This window comes from Chrysochloris asiatica, unplaced genomic scaffold, assembly GCF_000296735.1.
Source record: "Chrysochloris asiatica unplaced genomic scaffold, ChrAsi1.0 scaffold00014, whole genome shotgun sequence".
In the NCBI taxonomy this organism is placed as follows: Eukaryota; Metazoa; Chordata; class Mammalia; order Afrosoricida; family Chrysochloridae; genus Chrysochloris; species Chrysochloris asiatica.
Genome location: NW_006408532.1, coordinates 2,434,999 through 2,457,332, shown reverse-complemented (window position 1 = coordinate 2,457,332; position 22,334 = coordinate 2,434,999). Strand labels below are relative to the sequence as shown.

Genomic DNA, 22,334 nt, shown 5'->3' with positions numbered 1-22,334 from the left:
CACTAAAAAAGAAAATTATAGACAAATATCCCAAATGAACTTATATGAAAAAATTTTCAACAACACATAAAAAAAAAAAAAAAACAACATGGGGTTATTATGCTCTGTCCTATTTGGTCACTACAAGTCAGATTCGACTTGATGGCAGTGAGTTTTTTGCCTTTTTTTTTTTTAAGATTCAGAGGGTGACTGACTTGTTGTTGTGTACTGTTGAGTCAGTTTCAACACATAACAACCCTGTATAAGGTTTCTGAGGCTGCAGATCTATATAGGAGAAGAAAGCCTCATCTTTCTCCCATACGGGATGTTAAGTGCCGTTGAGTTGGGTTCTGACCTACAGCGACCCTGTATAGGGTTTCCAAGGAGCGGCTGGTGAACTTGAATTGCAGGCCTCCTGGTTCAAGTGAACTTTGCAGTCCAGCGCATTAACCAACACTGCCATGCCATAGCTGGACTTAAATTCAGGTTTTCTGGCTCCATATTCCAAAACCTTTTTGCTGTACTCTATTGTTTTGCTGCAACTCTTTGCCAGAAAGAAGAAAGGGTTATGTAATTTTGAGTATGTGTATTTTCAGTAAATTTAGTTAGTCTGAAGCACAGGAGAGAAAGTTGGGCTACAGTATAAGTTCATTGGCTCTGTAGCAAGTATCAAAATAGCTAGTTGCTATTAAAATTAAATTTACATTGGAATTGTAATTCATGACACCGATAACTAAGATATCTCTTTCTTGATTCAGGGAGCACACCAAGTCCTAAGTTATAAATGTAATTGTGCCAGAAATCAGAGGCAACAAAATAAAATTCATTTGATAAATATTTATTGAATATCTGCTCCATGTCAGAACCCTGCCAGTTGTGTTCTGTTGAGGTATATAGCCTGAGAAGAGAATAGGAATAGGATGGGATTTCCTTTGTCATCTTCATTCTTTGAGGATGATGTTTCTGCCTCCAAAGTGACCACCTCAACCTGGAGCCCATTGCTTCCTATCATCCCTGCGGCTGTGGTTTCCACAGGACCCCTTTCTTGATAAAAAATCATCACAGTTTTCCATCGTTTTCCACTGTGGATTCTTCTATCTGCTTTTCAGTCAAATATAGGTAGATCCTAAAAGAAATCTTGGTTTTAAAAAAATAAGAAGCGGGGAGGATGTCATGATTTTAAAATAATATTTTCTTAATTGCTGAAATAGTTTATGCTTATTGCTCAATACTTAGAAGATATGAGAGTTATAAACAATAAACAAAAAGGCACATAATCTAAACTAGAACTTTTAACATTTTTGCTTCAAGTATCTTTGAGCTTTCAGTCTGCTTTTTACTTCCTATCAGCCACATGTACACACACACAAATGTTAGCATTTTTCTGTGTCAGGCCGTCTGTGAAATATTTTACATGTATTCTTGTGAAGCAGAAACTATTGTTATCATGATTTTTTTTCTTGAATACTCTGATCACGTCTCATGAACTCTTCATTATCTTCTCTGTGTTTTAACTCCATTTTCTGTTTTATGAAAACGCCATGCTCCTTTGACCTGTACGCATACCATCTGTTCCTTTTGCTTGGAATGCTTACCTCACCTATTTCACTAGGTAATTAATTACTTTTACCTTGAAATTGTTCCCTGTTACTTCTCACCCTCAGACTGCGTTCGCTCTTATTATCTGCTCCCATAATATCTTCCTCTCATCTGTGAAAGTTCACATTTGCAATTAATTATTTGTTAATTATAATTTTGTTTGTCTGTCTGTCACTGTGTACTTTTTTTCCCACATCTCCTGGCTTCTGTTGAAGTCCATGTGAATAGTTGTTGTTGAGTACTGTCAAGTGAGTTCTGACTCATAGCAACATTGTATAGGGTTTATGCAGAATGGTTGGTGGGTTTGAACTTCCGACCTTGCATTGTAGGTGTTCAATAACTATTTGTTACCTGACTACCTTTTGCTTCCTGCAGTTATTCGTTTCACTCAGCTCCATGCTCTTGACTCACAAAGTGCATCCTCTATTTTGATATTTAGTCAAGAAATGAGCTCCTCTTTCTTCTAGTTTAAAATTGCCCATTCTTTCTTAGTACATACCAGACTTCTCTATCTCCCACCCAAGAGTTTAGCAAGATTCTTGAGTCCTCACTGTCTTTTCTTTTTAAGCCAGTTTCTTTGAAGGTGGATCTAGTTAGAGTATTGACCTGAAAAGATGGGCACAATATTTTAAATGAAAAAAGGTTACAATGGTATATAATATGTGGTGCTATTTTCTGTAAATAAAAATTCGTGTATTTCTGAAATATCTTGGAGGAAATAACACTAAATAGAATGATGGAAGCAGATCAACTGTTATACTTTAGTTTTCTGTCTTTTTTTGTATGGATTTTCCGGTGACCAAATTGTACTAAATTCTACTTTAAAAAACCAAAAACTAAAATGTCTTTTAACTAAATCCATTTTCTCTACTCCTATTGTCTCTTCTGGAGTCCTGGTGTGGCACTGTGGGTTAATGTGCCAGACTGCAAAGCCGTTTGAACTGTAAGGTTGGCAGTTCAAGCTCACCAGCCACTCCTCAGAAACCCTATCCAGGGTCAATATGGGTCAGAACTGACTCGATGGTACTTAACAACAACAACAACAAATTGTCTCTTCTATCTCAGCTCAGTTATCCAATAAATTTCTCTTTCATTTTTTTATCCCTCCCACTTCATCTGCTTGGTAAATCTTCCCAAAGTCTTGTTTTCATTATCGCATTCCAGAACTTGGCACTTAAAATGACTCTCTATTTCACCGTCTAAATTTTTTGCCCAGTGCTTACAAGGTTTTCTATAAATTTATTTATACTTTAACTATGCTGTTCCCATGACTCCCTAACACAGTGTCTGAACTATTCTGCTCCTGTTCCCTACACATGCCAAATATTTTCTCTGTCCCATGCATTTATTTACAAGGACAAGTCAGAAAGTATTGCTTTAAAATCATAGAAACCTTTGTTAAAAAATGAAAATGTAAAGCTATTGCTTTTCTACATATCCTTCCCTTGGGTCTCTACACTTTTGAAGACAGTGTTACCATCTTCCTAACCCTTCTCTGGAGTCCTGTTGTGGCACCGTAGAATCAGCACTGCACTGTGGATCGCAAAGTTGGTGGTTCAGATCCACAAGCCGCTCCTTGAAAACCCTTTACAGGGTCATTATGAATCAGAACTGACTTGACAGCACTAAACAACAACAAACCCTCGTCTGGAGAATTCTGCTTTCTTCACTTTACATCATGTCAGAACAGCAGTTTTGCCATCATCAAGGGACTCAAGTTTTGTTCTTTTTCAATATTCTTTGAGTTTTAGAAACAAAAGAAATCTGAAGGGACAAGATAAGGGCTGTGGGGTGGAATAGGGTGCATTGCTATGATGGAAAAAATTCTTCGCTGCAACTGTCATGGCCTTCTCACCAATATGATTTTCCGTTGTCTTAAACATTTTCCTAATAATTCTTGCATGATTGACCTGTGTCCTTTGAGAAAATCTGTCAAGATTATCCTTTTGGAATCCCAAAAAGCAGTCACCGTAACCTTCTAAGATGACCTGTTTGCCTTGAATTGAACTGGTCTAACAGGCCCCCCCTGGAAGCCACTCTTTTGATTGGCTCTTGTTCTCTAGATCATACTAGTAAATTTAAGACTTGTCCATTGTTACAATTCTTTCCATAAAATCAGCATGATTACCTTTGCTGTCAAGTGCTGTCGAGTCGATTCTGACCCATAGTGACCCTGTGTAGGGTTTCCAAGGAGTAGTTGGTGAGCTTGAACCGCTGACCTTGCAGTTCAAATGGCTTTGCAGTCTGGCGCATTAACCCACAGTGCCACACCAGACTCCTGATTACCTTTAGTCTTGCCTAAAAGAGCTGACTGTTCTTCCCCACAACACATTTGGCAGCCATCAAGACAAAAGCTTGCTTTGGCCAAGATGTTTGCTTAAAATTGAAAATGCTGAAACCATGTGAGTTCCCAACTTTATTAGCTATCTCATCAGTGGTAATCCTATGGTCTTCTTCTAGCAGTTTCTGGACTTCAGCCACAGTTTCTTTCTTTATCAAGGTTGAGGTTCTTCCCTCTCTTGGCTCACCTTTGAGATGATCCTAACCTTTCTTAAAGCATTTGATCCGTTTGAAAACTGTAGTTTTATGTGAGACAGTGTTCCCATAAACTTGTTGCAAAGCTTCAGTGATTTAGAAAGTTGTCTCCTTGAGTTTTATTAACAACAAACTTAATAGTAGCCTTGACCTCAAAATCATTTTTTAGATGGCACAAAAAGTGCCCTTTTTTTTTTTTTTTTTAAGACACCAATTGTTTATTTATTGTAAATTTTGAATGCCTCAACACGTTTTTTTTTTTTTTTTAAAGACACCCTAACAAGACTAAGACATTACTGAGTAAACTCATCTGTAGTCATCCACTAATTGCAGAGAAATATGTAAACACATTTTTTGTGGAATAAACCTGTGTCTGTATTAACTAGAATCATAGTAGCAGTCCTTTATTGCTTACCTTTGTATACTCCAATCCACGGAGAACACCTTTAAATTCACACAATTGTTACTTTTCCCGTAGCGCTTAGTTTTATTCAAGGGAAGCTGAGTAGGATTTTGGTGTTTGAAATAATGTAGTTGTTTAGCTGGTATATTTAAAGACTACAATAAGCATAAATGTTTGTTCAGGTGTACATTTTTCAAAGAGTGAGTCAGACATTCTTTTCATTTAATTTTGTTTTAAAGAAAATTTAAAAAAGAATAGCTTGTTGAAAAAGTAAAAGGTTTAATAATGCATGGCATCCTGGAAAACAGCAATCCAGAAAATACCTTTTATGTATTTGCCAGTATGACAGGAAGTGTATTCTTTGAGTTCTATAAAGATTATCTGACTTTAACCTTGTTAAATCATAACCTTGTTTAGTTAGGTTTTAGTTTTTGAGACAGCATAAACCCAAATGTGTAATATGTGCCTGACCACCACAGCATGGTATTATATATTATGGAAGAGTACTCGGTAGCAACACAAATATGACTATGACTGTCTTCGCTTAGCAGATGGTGGCAGCAAAGGTCGAGTAGTAGTGAAAAAGTTGATGATGTGAAATGTGGTGGAATACAGGGAGAGGGAAGCTAGTGTTAGCTGGTGGATTTGACTTTGCTTTGAACTAGCCTTCTGTGGCTTTTAAACTTGACTGTACAACCAAAATTACCTGATGAACATGTTTAAATAAAGATTCTGTGACTCTATCTCTGGTCTAGGGTGTTGTTGTATTGTTGTTAAGTACCATGGAATCAGTTCCAACTCATAGTGACCCTGTACAGGTTTTCCAAGGCTATAAATCTTTACAGGAACAGAAAGTCTCATCTTTCTCCCACGGAACAGCTGGGAGTTTCGAACTGCTGACCTTAAGGTTTGCAGCCTGATTCATAACCACTATGCTACCAGAGCTCCTGTTAGTCTAGGGTAGGAGTCAGGAATATGTAGCTTTAAAAGCAATCCCAGGTGATTTAGGTACATAATTAGGTTTTAGAAACACTGGCCCTTGCGCTACATTTCCCCTGGATTATTATCATTTTTAACATTTTTATTTTGGCTCTAATTTCTTTCTTTTAGTTCTTTTCTTACCATATGTACGTTTCTTCCTGTCCGTCCCTGAGGGAAAAAACTGGAAGTCTTAAGTTGTCAAGACTCTTCTACTGCCATCTTTAGTTTGACTTTTGCTATGGTATGAAAATCTCTGTTTCTCTCTATCTGAGGCTTAATTCTATGATAAGTTATTACTGGCCAAGGCCCTTGTTTTCCTTTTTTTAGCATGAAAGATTTTCTGGTTCATGTCTTTTAATAGAATTCAGAGTTGATGCATTATAATTTTTGTTACAAAAAATTTTATGTACCTCCCACTTCACTTAGGTATTTCTCTTGTGTGAGGGACTGATTTTCAAAGGTCAGAATGAATGGACCTCATAGTTGTAATCAGTAGAGAATATTTAAGTACATTTCAGCAGTTACAACCAGGACATTTAAAAAATGGGAAAGAAAGGTTGTTGTGGAAGCAGGTTGTAGAAAAGTAGATATAAAATGACCTTTTTTATTTGTTTAAGACTCCTTTTGCCCCTAAAAATAACAAACCGTAGAGAGATATCTCTTTGAATGTACAGAGAAAAAGGCCTCCAAGGATATACAAATTTTTAATAGTGATTTCCACTAGGGAAATGGACAACAACTGATGATTAAGGGACTTTTCAAATTTCAGTTTATATATTTCTATATTGTAACTTTTAAATCCTGACCATATTCTTAATAAATTATGACAGCATTTTTTGATGTGTATAATGTATACACAGCAAAAAAGGTATAATATATCTCCCTATAAAGTATAATTTTCTAAAATCTAGAACATCCCAAAAGTAAAGAAGATAAGTACAAAGCATTTAGAGAAGTTCCTCCATATTAGAACCAGAGAGATTAAGAAAGGCTTTCGCTGGCATAATGGAGGCAACAGCAGCTCCCGCCCAGAACAATGGGTGAGTCTCTGTACATGGTTTTGCTTCCCTTGGGTTATTTGGTCCGCAGTTTGCATTCATTGATCCGTGAGTTGATTCAGACTCAAACCCACCGACAGCAATGAATGTTGAGTGCAGCCATCAGTGTTTCCAGTTGGCAGAGTTGCCTTTGCTCTCTCCAACTCTTCTTTTCCACATCACTTCTTTGAGATCTGTGTGTGGCTTCTCCTTTAGGGATCAGTCATCTGTAGCATTGAGGACCTACATAATTATAGATAATAACATTAACACTATAGATGGGAAGTTCTTAAAGATGATAAAACTATCGTTCAGAAATGGAAGGCGTTTCTGAGAAAGCAGGAGGTGCTTTTGTGTACTGAAAACTGAAAACAAGAGCTGAACACCCTGAAAGTATGACTGATTCTTTTGAGCTAAATTAAATTAGTGCATTATGTTTTGGGTTAGATAGTCATAATAATAGGTTACTACTGTATGCTAGGAATTGTACCAAGCCCTTTACATATAGTCACATTGAATCTCAGAACTCCATGATATACTTTTATTAATATCCCCATTTTTACATGAGAAAACTGAGACTCAGATCCTTGGCTAAAGTCGGATAGATATTTAGAGGGTTGAGCCAAGATTTGTCGTAGATCTTATTGATTCCAGAGCTGACTCTTCACTTGAATGTCACAAATATTTAAGTAAGCATATATGGGAGAGGGAAATGGTGAGGCTGTAGCTGCTCTCAGATAGCCTGTGTTGTTGTTAAATACCCTGGAGTCGATTCCGACTCATAGTGACCCTGCACGGGGTTTCTGAGGCTGTAAATCTTTACTGGAGCAGAACGCCTCATCTTTCTCCCATGGAACCGCTGGAATTTTTGAACTGCCGACCTTGAGGTTAGCAGCCCAATTTATAACCACTACACTATCAGAGTACAGAGATAGCCTGTACTCTAGCTGAACTGTAAAACAGCCACATTAACTCAGTTGGAAGAGGAATATGATGTGACTAACTTGGACACATTTTTGGTTTTTGCTTATTACATTTTTCCTTCCCCTAATTAAAAATTTTGAGGTGATAGGGGAGTAAAATATTTAACTAAATTTTACTTCACTCCAAAATGAAATCTATATTTTTAAGAAACCTCTCCTTTTTATTCTGTTTTTCACCAGAATGGTATCCATATCTTGTTGAAACAAAACACTTGTTTGTCAAAAGTACAGCAAAATGTAAGGCACATTATAAATAAGGGTGACTTAAAAAATTCACTGGATCATTTTTGAGAGACAGACAGTGAGTGAGCCTGTTCTGGTCGTCTCATGTGACATGTGAAAGTACAGCTTCTGCATCTGGAAATATGGTGGTGACCGTAAGGACCGCAAGGTACAGTCAACGGTCAGTGGTTTTTTCAAATCCCAAACTCACCGACAGCGTTGAATGTTCTTTGGAGTCCTCTGAAGGCTGGATCCTGGCCCTGGTGGCCCTTCTTCAACTTGCACTTGTGTTCCAAGAGTTAGGGAGTAATGAAAAACTGCTGATGGAGGAGCTCATATTCTCTTCCAGGTTTCAAGTTCTAGTATTCTAATTGTGAAATTGATTATGTACAACAGAGAGCTAATGAATTGCGGGATTGTGAGATGTAATTATTTATGTAAACTGCCTCTAAAGAATGTCTGAGAAAGTGGCTTTGAATAGTTTCATTTTACAGTTCAGAAAAGGTCAAATATCCAATTTTTCAGTGGTATTTTAATCACTAAAGGGCAAGATAAGAAATAAATTAACGTGTGTTGGAGACCTGTGTGTTAGGACTTGTATGTATTTTATCTCATTTAACTTTCAAGAGTCTGCATTTTCCTGATGAAAAACTGAGCCTTAAAGAGTTGGTGTGATTTGCCTAAGGTTGCATAACCAGGAGCCAAGTAAAACAAGTTGGGTACTAGACTTTCTGGTTCCAGAGCTCATTCATCATACTTCCATCCATTGTCCATCACTGGTGTTGAACTTTCAGTGTAAAGCTAAATCAAACATGTAAACTTTCCCAAAGGGAAAAAAACAAACCTTGTTTGCCTATAATAGTAGCAGGTGTTTCTGTAGATGAACTGTTGTGTATGGGAAGATGGAAAAAAATTAAATCAACTCCATGAGTGATGATTTCCCTGGCTGAGATTCTGGGTCACTGAGTATGACAGAGGTGTTAGTCCACAAGTTTGTTTTTCACATTGAAAAAGCAAAAAGTGAAATAAAAATGAACAAAAGAAAACCAACTCCCCTACCTAACAGAATGCTTGTATTTCTCTCAGTAAGGTTACAGAGAGTTTTAAAATGTCAAGTGTCTTTGCATTTGGCTGAACAGTTATCAGTACATTGTATTCACACTGGTTATTTTTTTATTTGCTGTTGAATGTCCTTGATGAAAAATTTGGAAAATGAATAATAAGGATCTTTTCAGAATATGGGATTTCTAATGGGAGAGATTCAGGAGTGCTCAATAAGAAAAGGGCTTACAGAACTGCTGGCTGAATTGAATTTGTTTCTAATTGGGGAATATTATTATTTGTTTTAGGTTTAATTATTAAAGATTGACTGTTCTCAAGTTCATTTTTTAAAAGTTGCCAATGGCACACGTTAAAAATGAGTGGGGGGAAAAAAATAAAGCCCACTAAGAATTTGGTTTGAATGTTAATTGTTTATGTTCTAGCATGTTTAATTATTTCACCCTGGTTCAAAGCACTAGTTAGTCAACCTTGTTGAGCTCTCAGTGTTATGAGTGCTGTGGCAGTAAATTGTATACCAACAATTTTAATGTCAGTATGTTTAAATGCTTTCATGGATTTAGTTTAAACTATTTTTTCCCTTGATCTGATAATAAAATGAAATGTCTGTGTATTATACCATTTGAATTTACTGTGTGACTTAAAAAAACAAAGCCTGACTTCTACTGCCTCAACCGTTGAATGCTTACAAAATACCATTCCTTAAATTCATGACATTCTAAGAATAATGTTTTTCATAGATTTGAAAGGATGTTGTTGTTGTTGTTAAGTGCCATCAAGTCAGTTCCTGCTCATAATGACCCTGTATAGGGTTTCTGAGAAGTGACTGGTGAGCTTGAACGGCTGACTTTGTGGTTCAAACCAACTTTGCAGCCCAGCACATTAACCCACAGTGCCACACCAGGCCATAGAAGAGTAAAAAGCAGGCTTCTGGAATGTCATAGGGATATTTCTCTTTATGTTTGTGATTATAACGTTTCATGGCAATAAAGAACTTCATTATCATTATTTCTTTCATTCACTAAATTCTTAACATAGTTTTTATTTTTACCATTAAGCACGCTTAAAGCATACTTCTGATCTTTTAAATGTACTCAAAGGAAGGATAAAGGTTAAAAAGCTAGGGATTAAATAAATCAAATACTTAATAAGACAGTCTGGCTGTTTAATTCTTGATTTAAATTAGTTTCAAGTTTGTCAGAACTCACCATGCCATTCCTTTAGTATCTCACTTACCTCCTTTCTTTCCTTTTTCAGAAGTACCATGAAATACTGAAACCCACTTTGCTCCAACTTGGAGATGCAAGTATTTTCATAGTCCTCCTGGGGCTTGTTGATTATACTTGGGTGCCTGAAAGAAACAAGAAGCATAAACGCTACAAAACAGTATATTTGAGTGTTTAGTAGCTAGTAGGAGTCGCTGTCTTAGGTTGTATCTCCCTAGACATTTCCATGTACTGTACAGGGACTATCTCTAAAAGCATGTGGAGTAATGATGCCAGCCTTGAGGACACATTCTTAAGTTATAAAGATGATAACATTCATGCGTTCATGTTCCTCTTAGCCAAACTGTGCTAGTGTTCTGTTTCATTCTGTTACCATCCATTCAGCAAAGGAATCTGAGGGATCCTTTCTCCTACATATAGCCCTTGCCGTCAAAGAGCCCAGCTGATGACAAAGGAGCTAGACATAAACACAACTGATGACAAAAAAAGGAGATGACCCTTGTGCTGAAAGAATGGTATGAATCATATGAACGAGAACAGAGAAGAGATGACATCTGCCTAAAAGTGCCAGGAAAGATGTATCTTGTGAAGTAGATCACATCTGACCTGGGTCCTAAAGGTTTAGTTGAGTTTTTATTAGACGGAGAAGGAGGAAAAGATATTCCAAATACAAGAATACCATGGACAGGAAATCCTAGAGGCAGGAATGTTCAGATAATAGTGAGTAGTGAGATTAACCTATCAGTGTTAGTTAAATAACTCATCTGTAAGATAAAGGATAAGTAACATGTGCTCTTTTTGTGTGTACACCTGTGAAAATCAGATGAGGTTGTATATGTGAAAGTAGAATGCATATCAAATGTAACTACTAAGACTCTTTACCCTCCCATTGATCTTGGTTTATATGTGCTGAAATAGAATTAATGAAACACATTATTAATAGACTTTGCCGATTGGATTCTTACTTGGTTTTCTTTTTTTGCTCCTCAAAAGTGACCACACTTTAAAACTTTCATATATTAAATGATTGGAGAAATGGTATTATAGCGTAATAAGGAGCACAGACTTTGGAATCAGAATCTTTATGCAACTTGTTAGTTATATGACCTTAAGCAAATTACTTAGCCTCTGTTTTCTCCATTTTTAAAATGGAAATAATGACAGTATCTACATCATAGGATAATTGTGAAGACTAAGTGAATTAATATATGTATAATGTTTAGAGCAACTCATGATACGTGTTAAAAAGCTATGTGTCTTTATATAAGTAATTTTCATTTAAATTGTTAAAACCATTTATGATGATTATTTATGCTGTAAAATAAAATTGCTTGCTTTTCCCCCAGAATTTGGCTTCTAGTCCATATGCACTAAAGTGAAAATCTGTTCTCTTATGGTTAAAACAATCTCTGACTAACTGGTCACTGTAGATGTCCATACATATATGTATATTTTGAGGAGCCTTTGAAGAATAATGAGGTGCCCTGGTGGCACTGTAGGATAAGAACTTGTCTGCTAACTGCAAAGTTGGCAGTTCAAACCCACTAGCTGCTCCGATTGAGAAAGATGAAGCTTTTTGCTCTTGGTAAAGATTTACAGCCTCAAAAAACCTATACAGGTGATCAACTTAATGGCATTGGTTTCTTTTTTGTTTTTGTTTTTTTAAACTGTGCAATGGTTAAGCGCTTGCTGCTAACTGAAAAGTTGGTGTTTCAAACACACTGGTTCTGTGGGAGAAAGACCTGGTGATATGCTATCATAAAGATTATATCCTAGAAAATGTTTATGACGCAGTTCTACTGTGTCAGTGGAGCTACTATGACTACTTAATAGCACTAACAATAGCAACATATGTATATTTAAAAGAAAAAAATTTAAACTAATTCTCTACCATTTCCTTTGTGACCTTAGATGAGGTTTTTATTCCCCATAAGCTTCCATTTCCTCAATGTGTAATAATGAGAAAATATACTTATTGTGAGAATTAAAGTTAAATAACAATATGAAAGTCTTATTAAATACATGCATGTAAATACAACATTTTGAAAGCAAATTCAGGGATATTATTGAACAAGAATCCACTGATAGCCTCCATTGGGGTTCGATCTAGGAATTTAAGGTAAAAAAATTATGACCAGGCTTACAGACCAAGATATCTCATCCCAGTCTTGTTACTGGTTTAATGTTGCTACTTTTGAAAGCTCAGCTCTCCATCTTGTTAGGAGTGGCTGCTTGCCAGCAGTAGTGCAAAACTGTCACCATCATCCAGTCACATCGTTACCCTAGCATAGCCTATGCATGTAATAACCAAAAATGAGGGAGTAATACTTGGCGTCAAGTTGGTTCTGACTCATAGACTTCACAAAGTTCTGTATTAATTACAGATGGTGGTGGTTGGTGGTTTTGTGCCGTGGAGTCAGAACTGACTCTTATAGTAACCCTTTATAGGGTTTCCAAGGCTGTAAATCTTTACGGGAGCAGAAAACCTCATCTTTCTCTCACGGAAAAGCTGGTAATTTCGAGCTGCTGGCCTTAAGGTTTGCAGCCCGATTCGTAATCACTACGTTACCTGAGCGTGAGTGCTTAAATAACTTAAAAAATAAGTTGCCACCCCATGGCTCAACTTTCAGCCAAACAATAGGCATGCCTCTAAGGTGAACAATAACACCAGCAAGGTACAGGCTCATTAGAAAAATCAACTATACAAGCTCAAAAAGGATAGCATTTGCTCATGGATAAAGCTCATAAGGCAGAAATGGAAACAATAAACATAGTAAGGGAGTAGAAAGAATCTGTTACATCTTGGGGACTATAATCAATGTCATGAAACAAAATGTGTATGAGTTATTAAGTAGAAAACCAATTTACTCTGTAAACTTTAACTCTAATCACAATAAAAAGGTAATTTTTAAGTTGCCAAATGAGAAGTTATACAAATATTTGAATGAATTGAAGTGTCTCTTTCTTTACCTTCCGCCACTTCCCCAGCAACCATTTGATTTGGTTTGATCTCAGCACTATGGCTATTAATTCTGACTTTCTTTGGCCAAAACAGTATGTTGTTTTAGGAAAATATTTTTTAAAGAACCTGTAAATCCAGAATGTTGGCATGATTAGGAAGGGAAAAAATAAAAACCCCAAAGACTATATAGTTGTATGTGGGGTTGTTGTTAAGTGCTGTCGAGTCAGTTCTGATTCATAGCGACTCTGTGTAGGGTTTCCAAGGAACGACTGGTGAGTTTGAACCACCGACCTTGTGGTTCAAACCAGTCTTGAGGTCAAGTGCTTCTCCTAAGGCACCATATTACTAGTCATCATATTTTAGTTGGCTTGAAGTTTTACCAAGGAGTTGAGACAGGATTAGCAATTTAAATTCAGTATCTTGAAACATTTTGCAATTTGACATGATACCTTTATATTAGGTTATTTCAGATAATTTAGATGAGTCTGGAGGACAAGAGGCAGTGGACACAAGCCAAGTCAGTAAGATAACAAATATCCCAAGTGCCAAAAATTTTCAAGTGGAACATGTACCTCAGAGCCGTTAAAAAATTCTAAGAGCCACCTCAATTCTTCATCCCCTCCTTATGGTGATTTGATGTGTTTGAGATCTTAGTATTTTACATTATTTTTCAAACTCACAGAAAGGAAAACTTCATTTTCCCATGGTAAATTAATTTACACAATATCTGTGATCATCAGACAACTCTTCTAAGTAACTGTACAGGGTTTCTGAGGCTGTAAATCTTTACAGGAGCAGAAAGCCTTATCTTTCTCCCGTGGAACAGCTGGTAATTTTGAACTGCTGACCTTGCGGTTCACAGTCCAATTCATAACCAGTACACTACCGGAGCTCCTTGTGGTATAGTAGTAGTTGTTATTAATGGGAATTAAGTAATGAGATGAATAAAATAATGGGTTTTTATTGCAGTTTGTAAAAAGTGTTCACAAAGATTTTTAAAAGTCCTTTGAAACCAACAGGCATGTGTTTTGCAACAGCCAGTTAATGAAATAAACAAGAATTGTGATCCAAGAACTCAATATTTCCTTTTCACAGTAGCAAAACCCTGATGATGTTTCAATGGCAATAACACTGTATTTCTTCCTCTGTTTTATCTTCATTTGTTGGGTTAAATATAATCAGATGGCACTTTGTGCTTTAACTTAATCCTACAGAATTTTATTATTACTACAAGTAGGTGATATAGCTTTGTATCAAGCATCATAAGTTACAGGTAAGTAGACATATTGTATAAATCAAATTTTGGTTATTCACAACTAGGGGAAGACTATTTTTAAATTTTCTTCTTTGATTTCCAGTTTCCATAAAACAGCTGAATCTTTGCAGAAGATGATGTCTTAGAAGTTTAGTTTTTAATGTGCTTTTTAGAAAAGTTATGCTTAGGTTTACCTCTTACTCTTTCATAAATAAACTAAAAGTAGTAGATTGAACAACCTGTATCGAACTTGAGGTACTGCTTTTAGAATTATAGCTGTGCTGCTAATCTAAAATTTGACAATTCCCATTAAGTGGGAATTCTAATAGTGGATGGAGAATAATCTGTGGTGAAAGAGTTAGAAATTATGTTCCAATCCATAATTTTATAACTTGCAAAGCTATGGAGTCTTAGAGATGATTTAGTCCAGTAGCATCAGAATTAAAAGTGGCATTGGGAGAAGTGTGGCTTGACAAAAATACACATTCCTAGGCAGTACCCCAGAGTTAGTAAATCAGATCCTCTCTGAGTCAGTTCTGTATTTTTCAAAAGTTTCTATGTGATTCTAATGCAGCCATTTCATGAACATTCAGGAAGCTCTAATTTATGGTATGATAATTTTTTTTAAACAAATTAGAAAACAGATGCAGAAAGAAAATGAAGATTGCAAGTCACACAGCAAGGTCAGAATTGAAATACTTGACTATGTGTGTGTGCATGTATGCTTAATTATACTGCACTGCCTCTGTAATGTGAAAAACTACTTTTTGCAGGAACTTCCTAATGTCTTATTGGCCATCTGCAAAATATATAAAAGTCAATCTACCTTACAGGGCAAATATTTTAGCCTTAGAGAAGAACCCAGAACCTAGAGCAAATTGGCTTGGATTTAGTATGCTAACCTGAAGCGTTAGACTGAGAAGCTGAGTAGTGGCTTAAAATCTGTCCATGGTATAAAATGGAAAATAACTGTAAGTGATCAAATTCTGTGATGGCCCTGAGGCTCTGACATTTATCAGCTGCTGTTACACTTTACCACTGTTTTCTCATCAAAGGTGAATGTCACTGGATGGAAGAGGCTTACAGAACCTCTGACTGCTCTCTGGAGAGGAATTTGTTTTAATTGCCAATGTGAAGGTAGGAAAGATTCAAATAAAGATCAGGAACTTCCAAATGCACTTTAGCTTGGGCTCCTGGCCAAGTGTCCATCCTCAGGAGGAAGTTGGTGTCAGCTACTGCCTTGTTAATTGAAGGTATTTCAAAAAGCCAAAGGCGTTATAGAAGACTTTCCTGAGTTGGCATGCAGGAGTGGCACCAGGAATCAAGGCCTGATGCATGTCATCAGCCTGAAAAAGTGGAGTTTGGACACTAATGATGGCTCTTGTTAAGGTTCAGTGTGACAAAGCCAGGAGGATTGAGCTTGTGGTGGGTTAGTTTGCATATGAGGGGAGTTAACAGTTTAGAGAACACCTGCCAAGAGTTTTTACTGTCCCTGCTATATGTCAATGCAAATCATTCACTCTTTGACTCCTGTCATTCCTTTTTTAATGGTGATGGTAGAGACACCTGATGGTAAGGAAGAGAGGCAGTATAGTATATCTAGTATGTCTCCCTGTTTGCCTTTTCTCTTGCCATTTTCTGTGTAGAACTAAATGTGTATAACTGTGCTCCAGGCTGTTATTTTATTGTACATATATGAAGTCATATTGGGCCAAAGTCTCGGGCCTTCTATTTTTATAAATGCCACTTTGCTGGTCGCCACACAAATGTTTTCATTGGCAGTGGTGAGAAGGCTATTTTGCTAATATACCTCTTTTTTTGGCCATATGAAAATCTGCAAATGAAAGTTAGTAGTTAATTGTAATTACATCACAGACTTGTGATGATAATTAAAGCAAGAATATAGAATATCAGGCACTCGTAAACACTCAAATGTCAATTACTGTTGTTATTGTAATTTTTAGTCAGACTTCCGGCTTGCTTAGAAGAATGGGATGTATTTATAAACCATTGTTTTAATGAATAGAACAATTGTGGTATAAAATGAACAAGAACTTGAAGACAGGAGATCCAGATATAAGTCTTGGCTGTGTATATGGTAATTCAATTTCTGTATAAAATGTAAACAGACTGATATTAAATTAAACCAAAGACAAACACAAACAGAATCTCAAAGATCCCTTGCTACAAAAAGAATCTTTGTAGAGCAGTGGTGGTTCTCCAACTTTTTTAGTTTTAGCCTCCTTGCACTCATAAAAATGGCTGATTCCCAAGAGCTTTTTTAATTTTTAACTCTTAGAAATCAAAACCCAGAAATTAAGAAATTGTAGTTCATTTCAAAAATAAACCCATTACATGTTAACAGAATAACAGTTTAAAATAAAATTCAACAATTTTTCATAACAAAATAAAAGAGTAGAATTGCTTTATATCTTGCTGATCTCTTTAAGGTCTGGCATCACAATAGATGTTTGGATTCTTATATCTGTATCTGCATTCATTCTGTTGCAATATGTTATATAGACTGAAGTATATGAAGAAAATCTAGCCTCTGAATCTTTTCAGAAGCAGAAAGTCTCATCTTTCTCCCAAGGACTGGCTGGTAGGTTTGAATGGATGACCTTGTGGTTAGCAGTCCAGTGCTTATCCTACAGCGTCACCAGGGCTTCTCCTGTCACTTGTCTTGTGAAAACTTTTAAAACTTTTCTTCTCTGACAGGTACCTGGCTTTCACAGCTTTTATTATACTGTATAGGAGTCCTGGTGTGGTGCTGTGGGGTAGTGTATCAGACTGCAAAGTTATTTGAACTGCAAGTCAGCAGTTGAAGCTCACCAGCCACTCCTCGGAAACCCTATACTGGGTCGCTGTGGGTCGGGATCAACTCGATGATACTTAACAGCAACAACATATTTAGAAAAAGGAGAATTTTAATAATCTCTTCAGATAATTGTACATATGCTTCTTTGATACAATGACATATCACAGCATTTGGTTGTTTGCTAAAGGTTAGTTGTAGTGTGAAATCTGAAACCATTATCAGTAAACTTTCCATGCCCTATTAAAATCTATTGATCAGTATTATACTTGGAATGGATCTTTTACCCATGTATGATTTTGTAGTATCATGAAATGATCATTTAGAAAATATTGGTTCATTGCCTTACAAAGATCTTTTAAATATTCATTCACATAATTTATTTTTTATAATATCAGAAAATTATTTTTGTCAATATCACCACTGATACTGCCAGAAACGTCTTTACATATTGGAAAGCTGTCAAGCTCACAGTAGCAGATACAAGTTTTAAAAAATTCTAATTTCTGCTTAAAAGCTTGAATTTTATTATTGACAACAAATATTGTCAGTTGTTTTCCTTGAAGTGACTTGCTTATTTTGTTCATTTTTAAGAAATTTTATGTCAAATGCCTACGTCTGAATAACCCTAATTTGTCTATTAGTCATTCTTTCTAGTAAAGTGGTGGGCAATGAAAAAAGTGATTAGATCAAACAATAGCTCAAGTACTTGAAACATCCAGTTTACAGTGGAAGTGCTTTATGAATACTTTCCATTTTGTCACACAAAACATTAAAAATACATATAGTCAAGGGAAGATATTTGATAAAAATCTCAATGTATGTTTCAAAAGCACTCTTAAAAGTTGCTTTTTGTAAATTTCATTTTTGTTCTGGAGCATGTGGCAATGAGAAATGCAGTGACTACTAATAGAGATTTGATACCACTGCTTTAATCCAATATTGACTTTGCTCCATCAATACAAATGTGTGAGTATCATTCTCATTAAACTTCACAACAGACCTGTCAGGTATGTGGTGTTGTACTCACTTGATGCCTGATGAATGAAACCTGGTAGGGGACATGGTTTGCTCAAGGTCGGCTCAGTTTTCTAGTGCTACTATAACATACAATTGAATGGCTTTACAGTTTCACATTAGAGATTTTTTTTTTCATCTCACGTTTCAGGAGGCTAGAAGTTCAAATTCCGGGCACTGGCTATGGGGAAGGTGCTCTCTATACCCTGTTGACTCTGGTGGAAGATGGTCTTTCAGCTTTTCTGTTCCTTGTGGCATCTATCTTTCCTGAGTGTGTGCATGCTTCTCTGGGCCGTTTGAACTGCAAAGTCAGTGGTTCAAGCTCACCAGCTACTCCTTGGGAACCTTATACAGGGTCGCTATGGGTCGGAAACGACTCCATGGCACTTAACAACAATCTGTTCTTTTTATATCTCAAAAATGTTTAGATGGTAACACCTACACTGATATGGCCTCATTAGCATAGCAAAGAAAACCCTAGTCTTAAAAGAAATTACATCCACAGATTTTAGGGGTTAGGATTCTAATATATATTTTTTGAGGGAGGGGATACAAAATAACAGTCATAGACCTTTTGTCTGTCTGGTGTCAAAACTTTTCAATGAATACTTGATTGCTCAGAGAGTGGAAGCAATATGATCTGAACTGGGTAGAATTCATTACCTTCCCAAGGCTAGATTCTTTCAAAAGCCTTCCCAGAGGTCTTTTCAACATCTCTTCTTTCCTCCTTGGTTCTCTAGCATTTCTCATAATGCATCTTGGCATTGCAATCCTATATAAGTCTTATTCTACTACCATTGACACTAAATGAAAACAGAGATATTTTGTTTGATATGTAGTAGGTGTCGGAAACCCTATACAGGGTCGCTATGGGTCGGAACCGACTCGATGGCACACAACAACAACAACAACAACAACAAGGTGCTTTGTAAATGTTTAGATTGAACTGTAAGTGTGCCTTGATTAATTCATTATTTATCTGGAAGTGTGCATATTAAATGTACTAATTAAGTTTTAGATAAACTTTATATTTTCAAGATATGAATAATCACCCTATACCTATTTGGAAGTCCTGGTGTGGTGCTGTATGTTAATGCCCTGGACTGGAAGATTGGTTTGAACTGCAAGGTTGATGGTTCAAGCTAACCAAACACTTCTTGGAAACCCTGTACAAGGTTGCTGTGAGTCTGAACTAACTCCACAGCACTTAACAACAACAGCAACCTATTTGAGAGGTTTCACTGCACATCCATGGTTTTGGAGGTGTCAGATGTCCTCTGTCCAACTCCTATGTTTGAAAGGCAGTAAAAAATATGAACATTAAAAAATTTTTGCATTGCTAATGTTTGTGGTGTGCTGACTGCATAGCAAAAGAAAGCCCTAGTCTTAAAAGGAATTACGTCCACCTGGCTCCCTTTCACTCTTTGCCCTCTTTAGTTCTATGGCTAAAATAATGGGGTGAAGAGGGCTGACTTGAGTTGATACTATATTTATTTTTTAGATCAAGGTAGATGGAAGAAAGTTGTAAAGGTCCAGCTTCCCAGTGTGTAGCTTAATAAATTAATTAGTATATTAAAGCATCCTCTATCAGTCACAATAAAAGCAGTAACTGGCATATCACCAAAACAAGCAGAAACAATTAGTAATAAAAGTTGCTCAATTTTTGTATAGTCTTTATACAAATATTATTTTTAAAAGTATCATTTACAAGTATATAGGGGACTAGAATAAATGCCTAGCTAGCCTCTTGAGTCCTGGTGTGGTACTGTGGATTAATTCAAAGTTTTATTTACTTATTGGGGTCTTAAGTATGGATAAATGTCATCAAGTTGGTTTCAATTCATAGCCACCCTGTATAGGATTTCCAGGGAGCAGCTGGTGGGTTTAAACAGCCTACCTTATGGTTTGAAGTCTAGTGCTGATCCTATAGGGCCACACCAGAGTCTTAACTAGGCTATGTGATAACTAACTGATTAAAGAAACATATCCCCAAATTTCCTTCTTAACTTTTTCTTGGATATTTGGTGAAAGATCTGGCTGTTAGAAGAAAAAACTGTATTTGTGCTTCTTTAGGTAATTAAGGTGAGGGGAGTATATTTCTTTGAAATCACAGTTTTAGTTCAAGTAATTACAAAAGAATAGGGAATGATGAGGAGGTGAGAAAAGTATCACTGTTTCTTTATATTACTTTAGTTAATGTTTCCAACTACCTAATGCTGCTTACAGTCCCTGAGCTAAGGTAATGGTGATTGTAGTGTCACTGTACTGATTCTGTCCCATTCCACTGGTCTCCAGTTAACTGTAGAGGTGCTTGGTTTGCAAGTACCAGAGTAATACTTAGTTACACGAACATTTTAACAAGGGTTGTTGTTGTTAAGTGCCGTCGAGTTGGTTCCGACCCATAGCGACCTTGTATAGGGTTTCCGAGGAGCAGTTGGTGAGCTTGAACCACTGACCTTACAGTTCTAATGGCTTACAGTCTGGCGCATTAACTCACAACGCCGCACCGGGACTCCGTTAACAAGGGTACATATGGCTAAATATGTCAGATCAATATGTCATCTTGATTGAAATATTAAATTCCATAATTAATGAAGCATGGTGTTCAAACTTCTAGAAAATATTTGTTGTTATTAGGTGCCATTGAGGTGGGACTGACTCATAGCAACCCTATGCACAACAGAACAAAATACTGCCCAGTCCTGGACCAACCTCACTATTGTTACTACACTTGAGCCCATTAATGCTTCCACTTTGCCAAGCCATGTCGCTTCCTCTTTTTCTCTGACCCTCCACCTTACCAAATGTGATATCCTTCTCCAGTGACTGGTCCCTCCTGACAATATGTCCGAAATATGAGAGACAAAGTCTGGCCATCCTGGCTTCCAAGGAACACTGTAACTATACTTCATCCAACATGATGTAATTGTACTTTTGGTAGTGAGGTTGGCCCAGGATCGGTCATTGTTTTGTTCTGCTGTGCATGGGGTCGCTATGAGTCGGTTCCGACTCGATGGCACCTGACAACAACAACAACAATGGTACTTTCAGTATTCTCCTCCAGCACCATAACTCAAATGCATCAATTCTTCTACGGTCTTCCTTATTCACGGTCCAATTTTCATGTGCATATGAGGTTATTGAAAATACCATGGCTTAAGTCAGGTGCATGTTAGTCCTCAAACTGACATTTTTGCTTTTTAACATTTTAAAGAGGTCTTGTGTAACAGATTTGCCTAATGCAATACGTCGTTTGATTTCTTGACAGCTCTTTCCATGAGTGTTGATGGTTAAACCAAGCAAAATGAAGTCTTTGACAATTTCAAACTTTTCTCCATTGATAAGAATGTTGTTTATTGGTTCCATGGTGAGGATTTTTGTTTTCTTTACATTGAAATGCAATCCATACAGAAGGCTGTGATCTTTGATCTTCATCAGTAGTAAGTATTTTAAGTCCTCTTCACTTTCAGCAAGCAAGGTTGTGTCATCTGCATATTGCAGATTGTTAATGAGTCTTCCTCCAATCCTGATGCCATGTTTTTCTTCATAGAACCCAGTTTCTTGTATTAATTTGCTCAGCATACAGAGTGAATAAGTATGGTGAAAGAATACAACCATGAGAAAGCTGTTGATCAGGACACCGTTTAAATCTAATTTGTATGTGTTTACTGAACTGGATTGTAAGAATCTGACTCATAGGACGACTGTCAGCTTCTAGGCCTGGGAGCATAACCTTAAAATGGTTTTAAACATTATATGTAAAAGTTTATTTTTTCGGAACAAACAAGATGGCGGATCGGGTGGATGTGTAGTAAAGAGCTCCACCAACAACAACACAGAATACCCAATCAAGCAGGCTCAGAGGATGGTCCCAGAACTCTGAACCACATATAAAGGAATATTTAGAAAGTTGGAGGGCTCACAGCTGGAGGAATTTGTGGCAGAAGCAAGAAATTTATTGCTTTCTAGTCCGGGACGCTCGGCTGCTCCAGGAGCCGCCAACTTGGGTGAGACCAAGCAGGGGAAGCATTGGAGCAGCCACAGATGCCTGACAGAACCATGGAGATAAAGGTGTGGACATTCTTTTGGTAGCTGTTCATTGGTCCCTTGCTGTCTGCGCACCTCCATTCTGGTGACTCTAGGGGTGCCTGAGCTAGTGGGCACCCCAGCCCCACCCTCAGAGGGTTCTATTACGCATGCGCCCAGATCTCCTCGAAATTTGAAGAGACAGTTTCCAATTAAAACCAAACGGCCACAGCTG

The 22,334-nt window shown here is 36.9% G+C and overlaps 1 protein-coding gene across 4 annotated transcripts in view; it reads left to right on the top strand.

Annotated features, from left to right (window-relative positions):
• NR6A1 (nuclear receptor subfamily 6, group A, member 1) overlaps nt 1–22,334 on the top strand; it is a 316,947-nt gene that overhangs the window by 101,864 nt on the left and 192,749 nt on the right. The window lies entirely within an intron of this gene.